Source organism: Saccoglossus kowalevskii, chromosome 4 (genome assembly GCF_978046115.1).
Source record: "Saccoglossus kowalevskii chromosome 4, keSacKowa6.1, whole genome shotgun sequence".
NCBI classification, from domain to species: domain Eukaryota; kingdom Metazoa; phylum Hemichordata; class Enteropneusta; family Harrimaniidae; genus Saccoglossus; species Saccoglossus kowalevskii.
In genome coordinates, this window is record NC_140644.1 from 11,610,394 (window position 1) to 11,626,093 (window position 15,700).

Consider the following 15,700-nt stretch of genomic DNA (forward strand, 5'->3'; position numbering starts at 1 on the left):
CTCAGCCATCTCATCCATTTTTAAATGAACAGTTTGATAATGATAGGTCCAAGCATGTTTGAGGTACAAGTGAGACACACACACGGATAAAATCAAAACATAAGTGCTTGTTTTCATACTAATAAATAGACTGTCCAATTGATTTTACCTGAAGAATCTCATATTTGCCTGAAAGAACATTATTTAGTATGAAGCATATATCTAACAGTGGACAGTAGCGATGAACACAACAGGTGTGTAAGAACGTTATAACCATATACATGTAAGTTAAGCAGTCATCTTTACATTATCAATACAATATGCATGAATACCTCGTCACAAACATCCATTCAGTGATTGTTACGTTATAAATCACTGCAGATTACAACAAGGCGAACGTTGTTCATAATCCCCTAGTATCGGCACTGTGTTTATCCAGGTGTATCTCATCAGCAATGTGAAGGTATTATCTGACAACATAGTGGTCGTCTTATGTGGCAACCCTCAGGGCAGAGTAAAGAAAACAATATTTGTGTAGGTATAGTCTCGGCTGAATCAGTTTTCAAAGCAAAAAAAAAAGAGTGTCAGCAGAAATGGTGTGGTGTTAAGGTTAAATAATCACACAAAGTTTATCTTATTTTTTTTTTGAAGTGTATGCTTGAAAACCTTTTTTTGACCATTTAAACTAATATTTGTTGTGAAACAAAAAAACAAAAACAAAACTTATTTTTCCTGGTATTTGTAGTGTACATGCAAACTGCATTGTATTCTGTGCCTTTTGTTACTGCACTGAATCAGATATATTAGCCACTGCCAAACTTGGCAACATAGTTTGAAAAAATATTGTGCATTGTGACAAGTAACACAAATGTACCAATCAGAAGTTCTCTGTGTTTAGATCTTTCAAGTCTTGTTTACAAAATTTGGTACACAAAAGAAAATGATTTAAAGAACGTTATAGAATGCCGATCTGTTCCCGTAAAAAGTACATTCAGAGCAACCATCTTGTTAGCACATACCGACTATATCGAAGTGAACATCTCCATAATAGCTCACAACATTTCCTTACAAAAACAGAGTACATTAGAAATGAAAAAAATTGTTTTTTTGTCTAATTTGACATCGTTACAAGGATTCTCCTGAGTATTGAACTATTGTTAAATCTCGCCATTCATAAAATGGTCATATATATTGCCATTGATAACACAAGCATATAGTAGTACTAGTAGGCGGTAGGCGGTACTCTAACATGTATGGCTATGCTGTGCGGTTAGAATGATACACAAAGGTCAAAAAAAGGTCATTTCAGTGGCCTAAATTGACAACGATTTACTATCACTTTGAACAAAATTGAAAAAAAAGGATTAAACCCTACAGAAAATACTGTCAACAAAAACATAAAATTACTGCATAACTTCTCAAACATATTTTCAGACACAGGAATAATAGGACTAATGTCTTCTGAGAAATATTACTAAACATATTTTTGCATCAATATACTACATCAAGTACACATGACTCTTTAAAAAATTTATAGTTTCAAATTATAGTTTCTAACCCTGCTCCATAATACAAACAATTATTTATTTTGATTTCCCTCGTGTATACGAAAGAACAGTCCAATTGCTGTGAATTGGAGGGTACATAATTTGGTGCATTTTGGCAGTTGCTTTTGTTATTTCTCTGTGCCAGCGTTAAAGGTCATTACTGTGAGCGTATGAACCAAGATCCGAAAAAACACCTGCATATAGGTGGTAGGTCAATGAAACTGACTGTCGTGATCTGTCCTTTTCAAGGGCAATCATTTCAAAATACAAAATTAACAATTCAGATATGGTTGTCATGGCAACTAGAAACCAAATGATTTGTCATTGATATGGATTGTTCAATAATCAATAAGTTATCATGGACACGAGACGTCAAAAAGATAGGTACACACATGTAGTGTGATATATTCCAAGTGAAATTGTCACTATTATCTTTTAAATTCAACTTGAACCCTATTATGACTATTAACTACATATAGTCTAAAACATCCAGAAAGTGAACTCCCCGACAAACTGTGATAAAATTTATTCAATTATTTAAACCTGACTTGAACAAAAAATAAACTTTGATAGGACTAATAAAGAATAGCATGCACCAGTTTTATTGATACAAAATTACCGGGTAGAGACTATCAAGCATACTTCCCCCCTTACAAAGATATATCATTTGACCCGATGACTCGTTAACTCAAGATAATTGTGTATGTGTTGTGACCATACCAGAATCAAAGTGATTGCTTTCTGCGTAGTAGTTTTCTCACAGCATTGTGACTGGCAGTGATAGAATGACTTGTGTTCATTATACAATATGACTTTGCAAGTGACTTTAGTATGAGAATTCTTCACACCACAATGTTATTTATTTATATATATATATATATATATATATTCAATCATGTCAGTTTTACAGATGTACACAACATTATAGAATAGAATAGAATAGAATAGAATAGAATAGAATAGAATAGAATAGAATAGAATAGAATAGAATAGAATAGAATAGAATAGAATTGGATGGAATGGAATAGATAGAATGAAATGGAATGGAATAGATGGAATGGAATGAAATGGAATGGAATAGAATAGAATAGAATAGAATAGAATAGAATAGAATAGAATAGAATAGAATAGAATAGAATAGAATAGAATAGAATAGAATAGAATAGAATCAAAAAAATACAAGATTGTTTTTTTATTTTTATTATATTCTTAATTATATTTCACAGATGAATACTAAAATATAAAGATGAGTTTCAATTTCAACTAAATAATATCTGAATAGTAAACAGATGATTTAAAACGTCCTCTTTTAATTGAAAAGATTATGTTTGCAGTGTGCATGGTATCCACAGCCCCTTACATACAACAGGTGGCTGTCAATTGTATAGAAGATACTATCAGAAAATTTAGGTTTTTGTATCACCAGTTTATACAAATAAATAAAGTAAGTTTTGTAATATTTGAATTGAGATAATACTAACATCAATGTTGGCATAATTACTGATTGAAAAGGGGTGTAAAATATTATGAACTGAAAACATTTTTTGAATATGAAGAAAATGGTAAATCACCCATGCTACATGCAAGTCAAGTTTAAAAAAATACTCATAAAGTTAGGTAGTAATCCCAAATGATATGAAAGTCATTCATTACGAGACATCAAGCCATTCAAGGCATATGAAAAAAGTTTCATAATGAAATTTAATTGTGAAAACTGTGTCATAAAGAGACGTGATTGTTGTTGGCATTGTAGCTGCATAAGATCATTCATTGTTAACGATCACTTGGTATTCTTGTCATGCCCAGTTGTTTTTCTTGTGTACTTGTTCAAAATCCGTGAGAGTGCAACAACAAACATGGGTATACAATTGTTCCCGACTACGTTGAGACCATCTGTCAGTCGGGTGTAGTACGTACAGCGTCTTACAAGTCGTCTGTAGAGGAGGTGTGTGACATATATCAATGCTTTACAGTTCCTATTACACATACACCGTACTTCAGTTTCCTTTATTGTGAAGAATCAAACAAGACAACCATGAGTTCCCAACTGGAGATAGGTGAGTGATATCAAAAGTTTACCTTGTCAATACTGAAGATTTTATCAGTCATAGTTTTTCCCTATTCCCATCTTTGTTTCTGATGATTCTTTACTAATTCACTAAATGTTACCATGCTCCTTTAACACAGTGTGTTACCCATCATTTTGGTTCTCATTGTGGAGTTTCTATGTAAGCGTCACCTGTTGTGATCAGTGTTTTCAACCATTTAATCACAATTTAAGAGAATACCATGCTTTATTCTCGCAATATTTATATAATGTATAACTTAAAATAACATTAAAGTAGCTTTTAACTAAAACAATGATGTGTATATAAATTCCCCAACTTTTGCAATGCTTTCACTCACATCCGTAAAGCCAGGTGTCACTGTACTAAGTTTGAAGAAAATCGATCAATAAAATATAGTGGAAATGTTTTGTCTGTTTTAGGACATTTACCATTGTTTCCTATGGCAAGGATATTTCCCAATATTTCAAAATTTTGCTCAGTGACATATAGAGAAAAAAGATATATAAATATTATTATAGTGTCTTACAAGGTATTTTTTGATGTCTAAAAGTATTAACAAGTTGACAATGTTTTCAGTGAATTTTAAATGAAATTTTTTTTATGGAAACTACTTTTAAAAGGGCATTTTATGCACATTGTTTTAACTTTTTTTCTCAAAAACAGATCGGCAGTAAATCAAAAAATTTCAACATACAGAACAGACAGATTATGATATGAAAAATTATCACTGCTATACGTGCTAAAATATTCACACATGAAAAAAGACTCACAAGTAGTATTCTGTCTTAACATAGTTGCCTTTGTTGCTATACAGCCTTAATAACTAAACCACAGAGTAGACATCGAGACATCCACTAACTTGAATGTAATTTACAGCATCTGCGTTGGGTTATTACTTCTCGCTTTGTCAATAGCTGCAATTCAGATGAGACAAGCTTTTTGTGTGTAAACCACTACTTTATGTAAAAGGATTAGCGAGTTTGTAGCAATGCAGACAATAACAGTGAGGTGAAGCACTAAAACATTGCCATGCATATATAAGACATTATGAGAGACACCACCCCCAACCCCCACATATTTTATATACAGAATTGCAATGCTTACGAACACACTTAATATAAAAGTGAATATGCACTTGGCTATAGCATACATTTCATACTTTGGGTTAGAGGTAAAATCTCGAAGGTGAATGAAATAACCTGTTCATTTTGCAATCATGACAGGTTGTTGACAAGCCTTAATGACGGCACAGTTTGCTGGTCCAAGTCCCGATACCACCAGCTGTCGATCTAGGTGTCATCCATTAGTAACAAACTGCATGTCAACACAAATATAGTGTTGTTTTGTTCAATTGTCAATACTATTATCCAACAGCTGTGGTAATGTTGAACTATAATCATGGCATCATTTTATTTTCTAAGTTAGGAAACTATATTCCAACATAATATTAGGTTACACAGACACATGAACTACATTCTGAAGGCTTGGATTTAGTGACTTTTAATACTGTAAAATACTTTATTTTAGCTGGAATTAATTTTCACTTTGGATATTTTGTATGGAATTTATTTTCATTGATTTTTGACGAGGTGAATGTAAAATATAGGAAAATAGGTACCGGGGGGTATATTCGATGGATTTTATTTTCACTGAATCATCCCTCCAGCAAAAATAGTGAATATTAATTTGAAGGGAAAGTAAAGTATTTTACAGTACATAAGTATTTGACTCGTATATCATACATATGGTTCTGATGACCAATGCACTAATACCTGACATTTTCAATGTAATGTCAGTAATCTCATAATAAACCATATATATTTAGATTTAGATTTTAATGTCTAGTGATACAAATATTTTAGTTTTAAATAATGAACCCTTAGTGTATACAAATATTTTTCGCTCCAACGTGCTACGTGAGAATCAATGTATGTACTCAGCTGACGAACGACTGTTTAGTTGTTGTATTTGATTGTCGATTATTGACTGCTATGATTAGTAATAAAATATCATAGTCAATGACACAGGTAGATTCCGGTGATAATAGTCAGTCATGTATGGTGAACCACAATCTACCAGGATCTTTATTTTTGGCTCAAAGTGACCATTCCCTTGAATCTTGTAGCATGCAAGGTAACAATCTGATTAAAATCTGATGTAGTGTACGGGCTTTAATTATTTTGGTTATTTATTTTATTTTTTATTACTTTTGTTATTAATGCCTTTTTATTATTTCACTTTGATTTTGATTTTGTGATTTTTTTTTCAATTCGGCCTTACATGTTGGCTTTCACAATTACCAAAACTTCAATAAAATAAAATAAATATACAAAAAAAACAAAAAAAACAAGGATCTTATTTTAATCAGATTAGCAAGATAACTACATATAAATGTGAAGTTAAATGTTTCATTTGAATTTCACACAATGGTCTTCTGATAATAAATAAAGTCAGCTTTGACATTGACTCAATTGTTGAGGTCATAGAGGACAGTGCCCTCTAGACAGGTGCTATTCAGTAAAGACTATACAATGCTTACATTCTACCTATGAGAAAAAGAACAAACACTGAGTACTACACTATACTACAAACAGAGTACTGTACTACAACAAACACACAGGACTACACTACAAGTCTGAATGTTAACACCAATGATTAAAGGGATGTCCTTTTAAAGGTATAAATTCAGCAGATATAATTCAAATATGCAAATAGCCACAATTTGAGGCAGTGTCAAAATGCATTACATTCAAATAAAAACAAAAGAATCAAAACAATTTTAGCAATAAAAAAAAAAAAGCATTCAACAAAAACAAAAGAATCAAGGTCAAAAAATGACAATCAAATGTGTCTCTTTAAGAGACGAACATTCAAATAAAAACAAAAGAATCAAGGTTTTGATTGCATTTCAATGAAAATCATTAAAAAAAATGATAATCAAACGTGTCTCTTTTAAGTGACAAACATTTAAATAAAAACAAAAAAATCAACATTTTGTTAGCATTCAAAAGAGAACAAAAGAATAAAAATTACATAAAAGCAAAAAAGTTTTGGTTGCATTCAAATAATGACCATTATCAACAAAATTTGTTTACTTTTTTTATGAGAAAAGCATTTAACCAAAAACAAAATCAAATGTTTTATTTTCATTCACTGAAGATAAGCACATTAAAATAAAAATGACTGAACCAAAGTTGTGTTTGCATTTCAAACAAGAACATGTTCAAATACAAGCAAAACAAAATCTAGATATTTTCTGAGTGAAAGCTTCAACACATAAAATACAAAATAATATAAAGCAAATAAAAAGTGGACAAAATGTTGAGCTTTTAATATTCTGATTCCATTTTGAATTGAAAATTGGACAAAATACGTGCAAAAACCTCAAGTTTTGTATACCTCAAGTTTTGTCTGTGGACTTTCAAATAGCCAGTTACTGGATATAACTTGACCACCCACGTCAATCCTTTGACCAATAAGTGTACATTGACAAATTGTGCCATTAATTTAGACAAGCAGCATCCAGATCTTGTTGCCACTCATTAGTAACTAGGTATTTCAATACTTGTTAAAAGGCACATAATACGAGATGGCAGATAGCCCTAAAAAAAGATTTTCATTTGTTGAGTCAAAATGATGTGCAAAATGTTTAAAAAAAAAGTGCAGAATAGCAAAGTATGATGATTGTGAAACGTGAATTATGGCACAGGTATCATACACTTTCACCATACTACGATAAAAAACGAGCTGATATACATATCCAAAGTTGCTAACTATTTTAAAATAAAATTTATATTATGTATTATTAATCAACTTGAAACAGGACAAAGAAATAGGACATAGGTTGTTGTTTGCAAGACACAATTTATTAGCATGGGATGAGACATGTACTGTGAAAAAGGTTCAAAGTGACACTGACATCACATGACATCAATTCACAGTATCATACTCACTGTAACTCCCATATAAGGCTTATTGGCTACACGAATGTATTGTAACTTTGTAATGGAGTCCACACAGTACAGTGATATTGCAACATACGTGTAATATTTATGCACCGGTAAAAACTTAATTGGTAAATAATTAAAATACATGTAATAAAGAAAATCATACATGTTGATTATCCCGTGTATCATGTGATACAACCCATTAGATATTTTTGATATCCCATCACGATATCCAATGGGCTATTGATGGTACTTTTTTTCAATAACTGTTTTCAAATATGGTAAATGGTAATGTATCCTCCATATGCTGGTAATTTCAGAGATTCACTAACTTTCGTTTGGGTGTTAAATTCACCTCACAATTTTTAATTCTCCCAACCTTAATTAGGAACAGCACAGGATTACTTTCACCGATATAGCAAATCTGCTGAAAAAGAGTTACTTCCAAAACTAATGAAATGTTACTAACGTGTCTTTTAATAAAACCGAAAATATATTGATTTCCCTTTAAAATCAGCAAAATTTTCAGCCAGCAATAGTTATAAATAAAATATATTCAATGAACTCGTTCAAATATGCAAATGAATACAGAACATGCTAAAAATGTGTGTACATGCTCACAGAGCGTACATGATGACAAAAAGCTACAAAACGAACACGTGAATAAGGATCTCCAACTTGTTATCGTGTGACATTGAATATATTAAACTCATGTAGTCATTTTGATAGGTTCCTCATCAAAGGCTCAGAACATATGAATACGACTACAACCATTTATAAAATCTGATATCAGATTGTCACTCATTGGATATCCTCTATTTATCCTAAATTATTCCTTACAAAAGAACACATGTATAATTTACAGATAAGAAGACATACATTATAATATTATGAAGTATTATGATGTAAATTGAACAAAAAATAAAATTTGCCTCCTGCACTGTGATAGATCGATTGTTATATAATAGAACGATATCTCAGCTGCTGATATGAACAATGGGGTCAAACTGAGGACACGGAATTAATGCAACATCAGTAGGTTTCACTTAGACGCAGGATGTAAAAATTCATTAATTATGATTCGGTTTGAAGTTGAATTCACTGGGGAGAAGAATTTATGTATTATTCCAATTTACCCATTCATTCACACTGTTTTTGTAAGGTATTAGATTCAGCTGTGCACATCGGAAATCACTGTCACAGACATGCATCTATATGGGTGATTGTTGCCCAGAATAATGTAATCAGACGTAGAAAGACCATGTGATGTTTGGAAATCCACTTTTGCAGTCTACAGAAACCCAGTGCAATACTAAAAATTTACTTTATGACAAAACATTATAGTATACAACATCAGATATATATATATAATTAATCTTGAACAGAATATAGCTTTGCTGGCCTAGCTTATTTGTCTGCCTGAGCTTGCAAGTGTGCTAGCCATATTAGTGAGTGTAGCAGAATTTAAACCACATCCAGTCCAGGTTTTATCATATATATATATTTCATGTATAAGCAATATGCCATCATCTGATCAGACCTTGACTTCTGAGAATGGCTGGCAAACTGGAAATGGCTTGATCTCTTTCACTATTAAAATCTTGTCAATATGGTCTGAATTGAGAAAGTGATCATAATTTAGCTCTCTTGTGTCTTGATTTTAATACCGAGTAATCATGTTCCTCCTATAGCATATCCTAGGTCAGCAATGACATGAGTTGAGCATAAACACACAGTTGGATATGAATTGAAATTGCTGTCAATTGATAACAATGAGTATTGTTCTTTGTCAGTTAAAATAATAAAATTTATTAATATATATGTATGGGGGGGGGGGGTATATAGGCCATCAGACCATCACGAAAATTACTATAAAAAATATGAAAACCTAGCCATCAATAGTTTGACGCAATGTCTCGTTCCTTAGCCTAAAACTTTATGTAAATAAACTTTAATAAGTTATATATTTCATCTGGGACCATGTTTAATATAGTCAAAAGAATCACCAAATGATAGCTACATTCTCATTGAGTTATTTTCATGATTAAGAGAGATGTAGTGAAAAATTACAAAAGACACATAGGAATAGTGGTGAAAACTCTAATGCGTACAAGTATGTTTTTAATGGCTACTAACAGTGGAAGAACATTTTATATTTTATCTATATTTCATTTTGACTTATTATTGTACTATTATATATTTTTAATTTTATTAATTTCATATATAGCACATCTCTAAGGTATCTTCAAAGGTCTTTTCTAGGACAAAATAGTTATCTTCAGCACGTTTTAGTGTAAATAACATGCCAACTGAAAACTAAACAAGAGGCTTACAAAATATAATTTAAAGGCTTATAAAATATAATTTAAAGGGTATCTGTTTAAGACAATGATAAAGTAAAAAAATTATGAAATCATATAACAAATTCAATATACTTGAGGGCGCTGTATAATATTGTGTCAATTGGTAAATGCTGGGGGTGAGTAAAAAGCTTGCTACTTACTGAGTCAGAGAATTATTATCACATTTGTATCCATGTGTACACAGACCTCACAGTCATTTCACATATGCAATTTGTTCTTATTAATGGAATACCATGGCAACCAGGAACTGATTTGTACAGCCTCACACACACTCTATTGTTAGGGGTTACCTCGACAATCGTAATTATCCACAGAATACATACAATACCCGTACCTCCTCCATCCCAACAGATACAGCACAGGAGAAAAGATGCAGAGAACTGGTCATTAAATAAGCTGAAATGTGTTTAATTGCAATGTATGTAACTCCCCAATGCTTCCACAATCTTCTACAGCTATTTCATGTCGCTAGGGAGTGGTATCAAGCCCTTATGACAAATAAAACAGTAGGGAACAGAAGTTTGGATTCAACTCGCATCATGTTGCATATATGAAACACACACACAGTGTTCCGCTGCATAGCACTAAGACTGGTGGTATTCCCAAGAATGCCAATCATTTAAGACTTCCATTTGATTGAGTGTCTATAAACCGGTTACTGGGCAACCACTGTTCATCTCAGCCTCTTCATGGTGGCATAATAGGATAAGGAAAATTCTATTTATGCGGAGGGAGGGGGGCTCATAAAGATTTCAGTGCGAGCATAAATATGTATATTATTCATCTTTGCGTTACTATCAATACAACAAAAATTGCTCATTTTCATATCATTTTTATCAGCATTTTGAAAGCTGTTGAGAATACAGTAATATAGTCCCCACCTCCCACCCCAAGATATTAGTACATCCAATGTTAGGTCTGTCAAATCTCACTGCTCTTTGACATTTACAAGGGCTGCCATAAACTTGATCAGTCTGAGGTCAAAGGTCGGAAACCCTTAAAGAGTTAAGGTAATTTGAGAAACTCAATATCCACTCAAGCTGCTTCTTATCATTTTACAACCATGGAGCAAATAGTCCTGAGTGTTGGTGGGCACTAAAGATACAGGAGTTTAATGGCTCTTGTAGCTGCCACATATACCTAAGTTACATTATAAATGTCATTTGTGGGTAAGTAACTGAATTACATGTTGTCTATGATTGTTTCAGCACTTAGATGAAATTTTCTTTCTATGAGGCCACAATTAAAGACAGTAACTGTATAGTTGACAGTTCTTGAGGCCCTGATGATTGGTTTTCCTGAGCAATTTCACTGCATACACAGACAGACATAGAGTAGCTCATCAGGAATCTTGGCCAGCCTAGGTTCATTTAGTCCTGCATCACCTCACCATTATACCATTGCAGGATTCCCACTATAAACCTATTTTCTCTGTTGATAGAATTGAACCTAACAGCACATGTTCTGATGCATTTCCATGGTAACTAATTGTAAAATCAAATACAAATTGTTTTTAATGACGTGATATAAGACGACAAAATAAATTGGTTCCCTATTTTCATTTCCACATCCTTATTCCCCAAAATGAATGTTTGTTTTTCTTCATCTGTTTTGTTGTTTATAGGAATTATTTATGAAAATGTTTCTTTCATGTTTATAACGATTGCATTTGAGCAAAAAATGTTCCTCATCTTCCATGTCTCGATATTTACAAATATGACATCTTCTTTAGTAATTTCTTATTCTGACTTATTGACTGGGATGGGAATCATTATAATATGCTGTAATACTGGGAAACTGAATCATACATGTCAACCAGAGCTACTTAACAACAGATTACTGAACTAACTGGAATCACTCACACTATTGATTGTGTTGATTGATTTATGCTGTAGGAGTAAGTTTCATTTAATTTCTATAATATACAAAGAAAAGAGGACCCGGACTAAAGTTGATTGGAGCCCAGACATACCAGAGTCTATTACCATTTAGTTCTGGGACCGGGTCATGCCAGAGGCTATTACTATCCTACTATGGGGTAAACTAGGTCATTTAATATTGGTTTATCTAAAGGCATATGTTAACAACTGTAGCTCCCCCTGGCTTGTTCTTGGCTAAGTGCAAGTTTTTCTCAAGCATGAGTTATAAAGGTGAACCATAAACAGTCTGGTGCAAACATGTGAACTGTTCAGCCATGAGCAGTCTGGTGCCACCATACAAACTGTTCAACTGCTTGCCATCCAGTGCCACCTAGTGAATTGTTCAACCATGAGCAGTCTAGTGCCACCATACAAACTGTTCAACTGTTTGCCATCCAGTGCCACATAGTGAATTGTTCAACCATGAGCAGTCTGCTGCCACCATACAAACTGTTCAACTGTTTGCCATCCAGTGCCACATAGTGAATTGTTCAACCATGAGCAGTCTGGTGCCAGCATACAAACTGTTCAACTGTTTGCCATCCAGTGCCACCCAGTGAATTGTTCAACCATGAGCAGTCTGGTGCCACCATACAAACTGTTCAACTGTTTGCCATCCAGTGCCACATAGTGAATTGTTCAATCATGAGCAGTCTGCTGCCACCATACAAACTGTTCAACTGTTTGCCATCCAGTGCCACATAGTGAATTGTTCAACCATGAGCAGTCTGGTGCCAGCATACAAACTGTTCAACTGTTTGCCATCCAGTGCCACCCAGTGAATTGTTCAACCATGAGCAGTCTGGTGCCACCATACAAACTGTTCAACTGTTTGCCATCCAGTACCACCTAGTGAACTGTTCAACCATGAGCAGTCTGGTGCCACCATACAAACTGTTCAACTGTTTGCCATCCAGTGCCACATAGTGAATTGTTCAACCATGAGCAGTCTGGTGCTACCATACAAATTGTTCAACTGTTTGCCATCCAGTGCCACCTAGTGAATTGTTCAACCATGAGCAGTCTGGTGCCACCATACAAACTGTTCAACTGTTTGCCATCCAGTGCCACCTAGTGAATTGTTCAATCATGAGCAGTCTGGTGCCACCATACAAACTGTTCAACTGTTTGCCATCCAGTGCCACCTAGTGAATTGTTCAAACATGAGCAGTCTGGTGCCACCGTGCAAACTGTTTAACTGTTTGCCATCCAGTGCCACATAGTGAATTGTTCAACCATGAGCAGTCTGGAGCCACCATACAAACTGTTCAACTGTTTGCCATCCAGTGCCACCTAGTGAATTGTTCAACCATGAGCAGTCTGGTGCCACCATACAAACTGTTCAACTGTTTGCCATCCAGTGCCACCCAGTGAATTGTTTAACCATGAGCAGTCTGGTGCCACCATACAAACTGTTCAACTGTTTGCCATCCAGTGCCACCTAGTGAATTGTTCAACTATGAGCAGTCTGGTGCCACCATACAAACTGTTCAACTGTTTGCCATCCAGTGCCACCCAGTGAACTGTTCAACCATGAGCAGTCTGGTGCCACCATACAAACTGTTCAACTGTTTGCCATCCAGTGCCACCTAGTGAATTGTTCGATCATGAGCAGTCTGCTGCCACCATACAAACTGTTCAACTGTTTGCCATCCAGTGCCACCTAGTGAACTGTTTAACCATGAGCAGTCTGGCACCACCATACAAACTGTTCAACTGTTTGCCATCCAGTGCCACCCAGTGAATTGTTCAACCATGAGCAGTCTGCTGCCACCATACAAACTGTTCAACTGTTTGCCATCCAGTGCCACCCAGTGAATTGTTCAACCATGAGCAGTCTGGTGCCACCATACAAACTGTTCAACTGTTTGCCATCCAGTGCCACATAGTGAATTGTTCAACCATGAGCAGTCTGCTGCCACCATACAAACTGTTCAACTGTTTGCCATCCAGTGCCACATAGTGAATTGTTCAACCATGAGCAGTCTGGTGCCAGCATACAAACTGTTCAACTGTTTGCCATCCAGTGCCACCCAGTGAATTGTTCAACCATGAGCAGTCTGGTGCCACCATACAAACTGTTCAACTGTTTGCCATCCAGTGCCACATAGTGAATTGTTCAATCATGAGCAGTCTGGAGCCACCATACAAACTGTTTAATTGTTTGCCATCCAGTGCCACCTAGTGAATTGTTCAACCATGAGCAGTCTGGTGCCACCATACAAACTGTTTAACTGTTTGCCATCCAGTGCCACCTAGTGAATTGTTCAACCATGAGCAGTCTGGTGCCACCATACAAACTGTTCAACTGTTTGCCATCCAGTACCACCTAGTGAACTGTTCAACCATGAGCAGTCTGGCACCACCATACAAACTGTTCAACTGTTTGCCATCCAGTGCCACCCAGTGAATTGTTCAACCATGAGCAGTCTGCTGCCACCATACAAACTGTTCAACTGTTTGCCATCCAGTGCCACCCAGTGAATTGTTCAACCATGAGCAGTCTGGTGCCACCATACAAACTGTTCAACTGTTTGCCATCCAGTGCCACATAGTGAATTGTTCAACCATGAGCAGTCTGCTGCCACCATACAAACTGTTCAACTGTTTGCCATCCAGTGCCACATAGTGAATTGTTCAATCATGAGCAGTCTGGAGCCACCATACAAACTGTTTAATTGTTTGCCATCCAGTGCCACCTAGTGAATTGTTCAACCATGAGCAGTCTGGTGCCACCATACAAACTGTTTAACTGTTTGCCATCCAGTGCCACCTAGTGAATTGTTCAACCATGAGCAGTCTGGTGCCACCATACAAACTGTTCAACTGTTTGCCATCCAGTACCACCTAGTGAACTGTTCAACCATGAGCAGTCTGGTGCCACCATACAAACTGTTCAACTGTTTGCCATCCAGTACCACCTAGTGAACTGTTCAACCATGAGCAGTCTGGCACCACCATACAAACTGTTCAACTGTTTGCCATCCAGTACCACCTAGTGAACTGTTCAACCATGAGCAGTCTGGTGCCACCATACAAACTGTTCAACTGTTTGCCATCCAGTGCCACCCAGTGAACTGTTCAACCATGAGCAGTCTGGTGCCACCATACAAACTGTTCAACTGTTTGCCATCCAGTGCCACCTAGTGAATTGTTCGATCATGAGCAGTCTGGTGCCACCATACAAACTGTTCAACTGTTTGCCATCCAGTGCCACCTAGTGAATTGTTCAACCATCAGCAGTCTGGTGCCACCATACAAACTGTTCAACTGTTTGCCATTCAGTGGCACCTAGTGAATTGTTCAACCATGAACAGTCTGGTGCCATTATGTGCCATAATCTTTCCCATAGTCCTTCCTACTATCAGGGCTGGGCAAGCACAATGTTCAATCAATGAAAAGTTGTTATTACATGTAGGTATTACACTAAAGTTCTCTTGAGATGCACAGCACTATTCCCCTGTTATAAGGAATATCAATAATTACTTATCATATATATCACTACACAGATTAAAATTCAAAAATGACTCAAGTTACAGATTTAGTAACAGAAACTGCACAGTGATTGATAGTGAATGATATGTAATGCAACTGCTTATTCTCAGGGCGGGACGTCTTCCGGACACTTTCACTGCCTGGTAACTGTCACAGTGAACACAAAGGTTGAAAAGTGTACTTTAATTGGGGTAGTTGTTGAGACTCCTCTGAACGATATAACAAGATGTACAACATATATAAATTTTATTCTCTATGTTATGAACTATTGGTGATGAATTTCATGTAAAAATAGTCAGATTGGTCAAGTTTGCACTAAATTTGAAGCTGAATTAGCAATTTAATTTATAATGACAGTTTTTGCAAGGTATCAACTCTTAA

The 15,700-nt window shown here is 35.2% G+C and overlaps 1 protein-coding gene across 1 annotated transcript in view; it reads left to right on the forward strand.

Annotated features, from left to right (window-relative positions):
- Positions 1-3,429: 3,429 nt before the first annotated feature.
- Positions 3,430-15,700, forward strand: part of LOC100376214 (tripartite motif-containing protein 2-like) — a 39,902-nt gene continuing 27,631 nt past the window's right edge. Inside the window, exon 1 of the mRNA XM_085497767.1 lies at positions 3,430-3,583. The gene's annotated coding sequence lies outside the window, so the exon portion shown is untranslated. The remainder of the gene's footprint in view (positions 3,584-15,700) is intronic.